This window comes from Phyllobates terribilis, unplaced genomic scaffold (genome assembly GCF_046119375.1).
Source record: "Phyllobates terribilis strain yellow unplaced genomic scaffold, ASM4611937v1 Scaffold_331__1_contigs__length_2093441, whole genome shotgun sequence".
NCBI lineage: Eukaryota > Metazoa > Chordata > Amphibia > Anura > Dendrobatidae > Phyllobates > Phyllobates terribilis.
The window spans coordinates 461,048-469,746 of NW_027363091.1; positions in this window are offsets into that span (position 1 = coordinate 461,048).

Here is an 8,699-nt window from a genome sequence, read left to right on the forward strand (position 1 = left end):
TCTAGTCAGAATGTGGCTGGAAGTATGCAAATTTATGCTAATTTCTGGCATAAATAATACAATTTGTTGCTTCCATGTCTGATGAGGAAAATAAAATTTTTGTGCAAACAGGGAGTAAGTCATAATAAAATGATTGCCCGGCAATGTATGGCTGGGGTCTATGTCTCTGAAGGAACCCCTTCTACCATGTCCATAAGCCATAAAAGGGGAGATTTTCCCATTTTCAGCAAAGATATTAGTATTATAAACAATAATTCCAATCATAGACGAACCTCATGTGACACTGGATCAAACTGCCCGAACAGCTGCCCCATGGTGATGGCTTTAGGGTTCACTGTCCGGTAAATCACTTTTTCTTCTTCGCACCCTCGCTCATTCATAAGAGACAGCGTATCAGCGAGGACGTGGAGGACCTTCGTTTTTCCAGAGAACGGCTCTCCAACCAACATAAAACTGTACGGGATAAACAAAATGTAGCATGGTCCATTGTATAAAATGGAAACAGCGAAGAATAAATCCCCCGTCCCATGGACTTCTGTAGTTCCAGCTTACCCGTGTCTGACAATCATCATCTCATACGTCTGGATCATGTCCTCCAGGAAGACCTTCTCGGGCTGGATGTTGTGTCCAGCACAGCTCTCCTGTGCGCATTCCAGTAAATCCTGAGCAAAAGGAAGGTAAAATATTTCATCAGTCTGTTTACAGTGGATCCAATTAGAGGTGGGAGAATACATTTTCAGGACCCAGATCAGTATTCTGTGGCCGCTGGACGGGACTCCTGAGAGCCGCCTCTTAGCTGCCGGCATCCCCGGCTCCTCTTCTGATTATATGGCCTGGTGTACATCATGCTGCAACCATAACGTCATGCCAGGCCGGCTAATCTGAAGAAGAGCCGGGGGGCAGGAAGAAATAAGGTGGCTCTCAGGGGTCTCATTCAGTGCCCACCACTGACCTGATGTCACGCACAGTGTAGGAAAGACAAAGTGCGACACAAAGGGGAAGGGAGCCCAGACACTAGGGAAAGAGGGAAATGGAAACCTCCTAGGCTGATCTGCAATCACCCTGTCTCCCCTACCGACTCTATATTGGTTCCTCACCAATTGCCGCACAGGAACCTATCCCTGTATTTCCTTAGCGCTTGGCCCTGGATAGGGAAAGGGGGGTGAGCACTAGTCGATCCCCACTGACAACTAAAGACAGCAAGGGGAGACAGACACAGGGGAAGTAGCTTAGCTAGAGTCGACTTCAGAAAGATGGCACACACATCCTCTTAGCACCAGAGAGGAAGTAAGAACTGCACTTGCTCCAAGCCTTCACAAGGGGTCATGTGAATATCACTGGCACCTCTGTGTAGCAACCAGGAAGTATTTAAACACCAAGGCCTGATTGTCAATTAGAACAGGAGGGAGGTAGCCGCTGGGTCCTACAGTGAGACCGCTAAGAAGATGTGGCAGAGGAAATAAAATGCATAATTATATGCTTAATTGTAAAACACTGGGCAAAACTGTAACTGAAAAAGACCTGGGTGTATTGGTGGACGACAAGCTCACGTTTAGTGGCCAGTGTCAGGCAGCTGCTCATGAGGAGAACATAATTTTACCTCTATACAAGTCACTAGTGCGACCACACTTAGAATACTGTGTACAGTTCTGGTCTCCGGTGTATAAGAAAGACATGGCTGAACTAGAGCGGGTGCAGAGAAGAGCGACCAAGGTTATTAGAGGACTGGGGGGTCTGCAATACCAAGACAGGTTATTACACTTGGGGTTATTTACTGTGGAAAAAAGAAGGCTTAGAGGTGATCTTATTACTATGTACAAGTATATGAGGGGACAGTACAAAGACCTTTCTACTGATCTTTTTACTCTGAGGCCTGAGACGGGGACAAGGGGGCATCTTCTACGTCTGGAGGAAAGAAGGTTTAATCATAATCACAGACGGGGATTCTTTACTGTAAGAGCAGTGAGACTATGGAGCTCTCTGCCGCATGATATTGTAATGAGGGATTCACTGTTAAAATTTAAGAAGGGCATAGATGCCTTTCTTGAAAAGTATAATATTACAGGTTATAAATACTAGATTCCTTGATAGGGCGTTGATCCAGGGAACTAGTCTGATTGTCGTATGGAGTCGGGAAGGATTTTTTTTCCCCAACGTGGAGCTTGGTGTTTGCCACATGGTTTTTTTTTGCCTTCCTCTGGATCAACATGTTAGGCTATGGGTTGAACTAGATGGACTTAATCTTCCTTCAACCTTAAAAACTATGTTACTATGTCTGTAATGCCAAACGAAGGGATCTCCTGCAACCAACTGCAGGGCGACTGTCTGTCACATCTGACGCACCCATGACACCTGGCCATTGGATCAGTCTCCTGCGAATCGACTCATTCATCTAAAAAAAAAAAGTCTCCATAACCTACAACTAAACTAGCGATAAATCACTCACAGATGTTTTAACCATTTTTTTTCTACATCAGATCATCTTGCATTGGAGGTATAAGTGAGCCCCCTTACCTCTGGTGCCCCTGTGCAGCTGCCCAGGTTGCACTAATGGGACCGGACGATGAGTAACAAGGTCATGTAACCCAATTCCAAAGCAGTGGATCAGGATCGGGTGATTTCAATGGGATTGGTCTACCATCTACTGTGTATGGGGGCCTCATGACAGATTATGTTGGGGGACATAAAAATCGGGCGATTGGAATTTAATCACCCGATCCTTACTTTCTGGCCCTGAAATTAGCAGCTGCCATAAGATTCTGGCAGCGACTCTGTCATAGAGAACAGAGGAGGGAGCATTCCTGAATATGGGGGAGCCGGGAAAGATAACTGTCATCCAAATGATAGCTGGCCAGCTATATAGGACCTATCACTTGCCATTAATATGCAATTTTATTACCTGGTGTAAATGCCGCCGTTCTCCTGAATCCGGTGTTTTTCTTTTGCTCCTGCGCCTCTCCATTCCTGAGATATAGCCTCTTTATAGAAATCTAGTTCATAATTTTTAATAGTCAAGTGGGCGTGGTCATCAACTCCTCTCTGTGGGAGTCTTCAGGAAGGCCTTGCCCAGTTGGCTTAAAGGGCTAGAGGAGAGTGACAGATGTCAGGAACGGAGAGGAGCAGGAAGAAAAGAAAAACAATGCCGGAGTCAAGAGAACAGCGGCATTTACAGATTTATGGCGAGGGACAAGTCCTCTTTAAGTCTTGGAAAACCCCTTTAAGACACTATTATATTTTAATACCTTATAGTCGGCTTTCGGAAGTTGAATGCCAGGGAACAGGTCGCTGGTAATCCCATTGAACAGAGGAATATCATGAGACAAAAATTTGGGTTCGTTTACATCCTTAATTGACCGCAAGAGCTAAATAGAATGAAAAAGGATTAAATGATAAAATAATTCATATACAATATGACATGAAACAATATTAAAAGTGAAGAACCCCATTACAAAGGAGCAGTCAGTTCTTGTGGTATGTCTGTATTAGTAAAGAATAGTATTCTCCAAAAAATAAGTATGAAACCTCTTTTCCTAAAACTCTACATTGTATCGTCCCTCTGTTATACCTCCTGGAAATGTATGTGTAAATGATATATAATGTATATATAATCTATATAGGGGACAACCCTATACAATCTGACTGTGCCCAAACAGTGGTGACATTGTCAGACTGTGTAGGGGACTCGTTATTGACAGATTTCAATTAATTCCTACATTTCCAGGAATGATAAAAGAGGAATGGAACGCTGCTGAGTTGCACTAAAATATGCTGCAGAATTGTTTTTCCATAGGGAATACATGTGGCCTCTGTGTTGCACTGTTAATTGCCGGCTGCAGAATGAGTTAAGTGAGATACTGTCAGTGAACTCGCTTTTGCTGGCTGACAGGGAGTTTGTAAATGTTTTATCTGTCTTTTTCTGAGCTCCTCTCAGTTTATTTATGACCACAGACCTTATCAAAATTGAATGTGCAGGGAATCAAAAAGCCGGTGAAAGCCAAGCGATGCAACATTTTTAATAAAACCCAATTGTTAAAATGATTTTTAGCCTAAAATACATGCGTTTAAGTTAAAAATCAAAACTGTCCCATAAGATGAACAAGCTACGTGTTTAACAACTATAGTTTTGACACTTTTGCACAGATGAGATCTAACAAGCCAGGAACAGTAATGTGCAGAAATTATTTGTAGGTCTCTGTCTGCTACTATAAAATCATACAGATCTAATTTTTGTGATCCAAATGCTTCTCGGTAAGATGGTAATGCTATCCTATACGAGATGTAAAGCGACCAACAGTTCAGAACTTACAAGAATCTCTTCATTTTCATGGGGGAATTTCAGCTTCAGATTGCCAGCAGCGATCAGCACAGCCTTTACTGCACGCATCCCATAATCATAATGGAACTGGGACGAGAGCGGCTCCGAGCACAGCCGGTAAGTCATTACCATCTTCACCGAGAGAGGTTTAGCGTGCAGAAAACCGTAAGAATAAAGGCAGATCTCCGCAATCAGAGCATAGTTGGGGACCATCATTGCTACAGTCCGGAAAAGAACCTGAAATGCGCAAACCAGATGGGTCAGTCAACAAATGAAACTAAATTACTGTAAACTAGGCATAGAGCCGGGGAACCCATTATGTCCATTTACACTATCCTCCACCCCAGACCTAAAAGTGATGTGTCTATTCCACATCAGAGGAAAGTCAGTCAAAGTGTGGCTAAAGGGGTATTCCCATCTCCAAGATCCTGTCCCAATATGTAATAGGTGTAATAATAATAATGTTTGCAAATATCTCCAATTAGAAATGTAGTATAGTTATTCTGATTAGCTATGTTGCTTACCCCCATGTGCAGGACATTGCAGTAGCTTAGGTATCCATGGTTACGAGCACTCATAGTAACAGTTAGTTACTTGCTAGTGGTCGTAACCATGGATACCTAAGCTACTGCTATGCCCTGCACATGGGTTAAGCGACATAGCTAATCAGAAGAACTATACTACATTTCCAATTGGAGGTATTTGCTATTAATATTATTATTACACCTATTACATATTGGGATAGAATCTTGGAGATGGGAATACTCCTTTAACACTTTCCAAATCTCTCTCCACACCTCTACTGTGTCCATTTTGGAAAATAGGAGAATGGGACATCAATATTAAGGAGCTTGCAGAAATGAGGGCATGTGATTATACATAGGAAATGTACAATCTCATATAGGTTTGGGGGAGAATAATCCCTTTGATGAAATCTTATGTTTCTTTTGTAAACCTAGTATTTACTTGAAAGTTTGTGAACCCCTCAAAAATTTCTGTATTACTGCATAAATTTGACTTAAAGCTACATCAGTCTGTGAGGTCACAAAGGAACTCAAGGTAACCTCTAAGCAACTAAAGGCCTCTCCTCAGATTAGCTAATGTAATTGTTCATGAGTCCACCATCAGAAGGACAATGAACAACAATGGCGAGCATGGCAGGATTGCAAGGAGAAAGGCAATGCGATTTAAAATGTCACTGCTAAAACTCACCTGGGCACATCAATAGGTAACTGGAATAATGCTTTGTGGAAGGATGAGGCCAAGATAGAGATTTTAAGTGAGAAGCTATATGTTTGCAGAAAGAAAATACTGCATTACAGCATAAGAACCTCCTATTATCTATGAAACACAAAGATGGTAATCGTAACATGCTTTGGGCCTGTTTTGCTGCACTTGGCCAAGGACGGCTGCCATCATTGATGGAACAATGAATTCTAAAATCTATCAGCAAATGCTAAAGGAAAATATCAGGATATCAGTTCATGTACTGAATCTCAAGAAAACATGGGTCATGCAGCAAGACAATGGCCCAAAGACACAAGTCGTTCTACAAAAGAATGGTTGAATAAACATAAAGTTTTGGAATGGCCGAGTCATAGTCCTGAGCTGAATCCTATAGAAATGTTGTGGAAGGACCCGATGCAAGGCACTGGGACTCTTTACCTTGAGGTTATCCGGCAGCTCAGAACGTCCCGCGGAGCCAGGATTCATGGTAATGGCTACGAAGTAATTTGGGTTAAGCTTCAGTTCTGTTCCTTCGAAGTTGAACATGTCCATCTTCATCTGGATGGCTCTCTGGATGCGAAGAAACTGTTGGGCCACCACGGACAACACCTCCAGCTCAATACGGTTAAACTCATCAAAACACGCCCATGCTCCCGATGATGCCAGCCCTTGGAAAAACTAAAAAAAAAGTATATACCCAATACAGACCAAAAGTTTGGACACACCTTCTCATTTAAAGATTTTCTGTATTTTCATGACTATGAAAATTGTACATTCACACTGAAGGCATCAAATTATTAATTAACACATGTGGAATTATATACTTAACAAAAAAGTGTGAAACAACTGAAAATATGTCTTATATTCTAGGTTCTTCAAAGTAGCCACCTTTTGCTTTGATGACTGCTTTGCACACTTTTGGCATTCTCTTGAAGAGCTTCAAGGGGTAGTCACCGGAAATGGTCTTCCAACAATCTTGAAGGAGTTCCCAGAGATGCTTAGCACTTGTTGGCCCTTTTGCCTTCACTCTGCGGTCCAGCTCACCCCAAACCATCTCGATTGGGTTCAGGTCTGGTGACTGTGGAGGCCAGGTCATCTGGCGTAGCACCCCATCACTCTGCTTCTTGGTCAAATAGCCCTTACACAGCATGGAGGTGTGTTTGGGGTCATTGTCCTGTTGAAAAATAAATGATGGTCCAACTAAATGCAAACCGGATGGAATAGCATGCCGCTGCAAGATGCTGTGGTAGCCATGCTGGTTCAGTATGCCTTCAATTTTGAATACATCCCCAACAGTGTCACCAGCAAAGCACCCCCACACCATCACACCTCCTCCTCCATGCTTCATGGTGGGAACCAGGCATGTAGAGTCCATCCGTTCACCTTTTCTGCATCGCACAAAGACACGGTGGCTGGAACCAAAGATCTCAAATTTGGACTCATCAGACCAAAGCACAGATTTCCACTGGTCTAATGTCCATTGCTTGTGTTCTTTAGCCCAAACAAGTCTCTTCTGCTTGTTGCCTGTCCTTAGCAGTGGTTTCCTAGCAGCTATTTTACCATGAAGGCCTGCTGCACAAAGTCTCCTCTTAACAGTTGTTGTAGAGATGTGTCTGCTGCTAGAACTCTGTGTGGCATTGATCTAATCTCTAATCTGAGCTGCTGTTAACCTGCGACTTTTAAGAACCAAGAATATAAGACCTATTTTCAGTTGTTTCACACTTTTTTGTTAAGTATATAATTCCACATGTGTTAATTCATAGTTTTGATGCCTTCAGTGCGAATGTACAATTTTCATAGTCATGAAAATACGGAAAAATCTTTAAATGAGAAGGTGTGTCCAAACTTTTGGTCTGTACTATATAATCAAAAGATGTCAGCAGAACATCGGTTGGAGTCAGTTTATTATCTGCAATGGAGCAGCTTAACATTGTATGTACCTTTGACATTGCTATGTAGTCCAAACCATCAGAGCAGTTAAAGACCACACACTGCACGGCCAGCGCCTTGGCCAAATCTTTGGTGGTCTCAGTTTTTCCTGTGCCGGCCGGACCTTCTGGAGCTCCACCAAGATTTAGATAAAAAGCACCGATCTACCAATGAAACATGAAAGAACTGGTATGAAATATCAATAAACTTTCTAATAAGTTTCATGCATCATACAAAAGTCAAAAAGATTTCTGAGCATAACCCATCACATCATAGCAGAGTCCGCTAGCATCTGTCAGTGAGCGGAGTGATGACCAGGCGTGGGGAGCTGCCCAGGTACTCATAGGCGGACTTCACATTGCAGTTGATGATTCGCACTCTCACATTCTCATTCTCCCAGTAATAGCGGAGTTGGGCAAGCCACTGGAAGTCTGTTTCATGAGAAACTCCTGAGCAATGTAGGAAAAGATAGTCAACCTCTAAGACACTGCAGAATCACAAGGGAGAGTTTCTAAAGGGAAGGCAAATGCCCATACATTATAGGACAAAACTCCTAGTCACCGAATTCTGCTTTTTTCATTTAGTCCCATTGCCCACGGTGTATAACATCCGGACTCTCAGCCCCCAGTTTATAAAATCCGGCCTCTCGCCTCCCCCGGTGTATAACATCCGCCCCTTGCCCCTAGTTTAGTATAACATCCGTCACCTTGCCCCCCCCGCCAGTGTATAAAATCCATCCCCTCAACCCCACTGTATAACATCCAACCCCAAGCCCTCCATTGCATAACATCCGGCCCCCAGGGTATAACATCTGGCCCCCAGCCCCGGTGTATAACATCTGTCCCCTCGCTCGCTCCCCCTGGTGTATAACATCCGGCCTCTCGCCTCCCCCGGTGTATAATATCCGTCCCCTCGCTCCTAGTGTACAACAACCATCCCCTCGCCCACGATGTATAATATCCGTCCCCTCGCTCCCTCCCCCTGGTGTATAACATCTGTCCCCTCGCTCCCTCCCCCTGGTGTATAACATCTGGCCTCTCGCCTCCCCCGGTGTATAATATCCGTCCCCTCGCTCCTAGTGTACAACAACCATCCCCTCGCCCACGATGTATAATATCCGTCCCCTCGCTCCCTCCCCCTGGTGTATAACATCTGTCCCCTCGCTCCCTCCCCCTGGTGTATAACATCTGGCCTCTCGCCTCCCCCGGTGTATAATATCCGTCCCCTC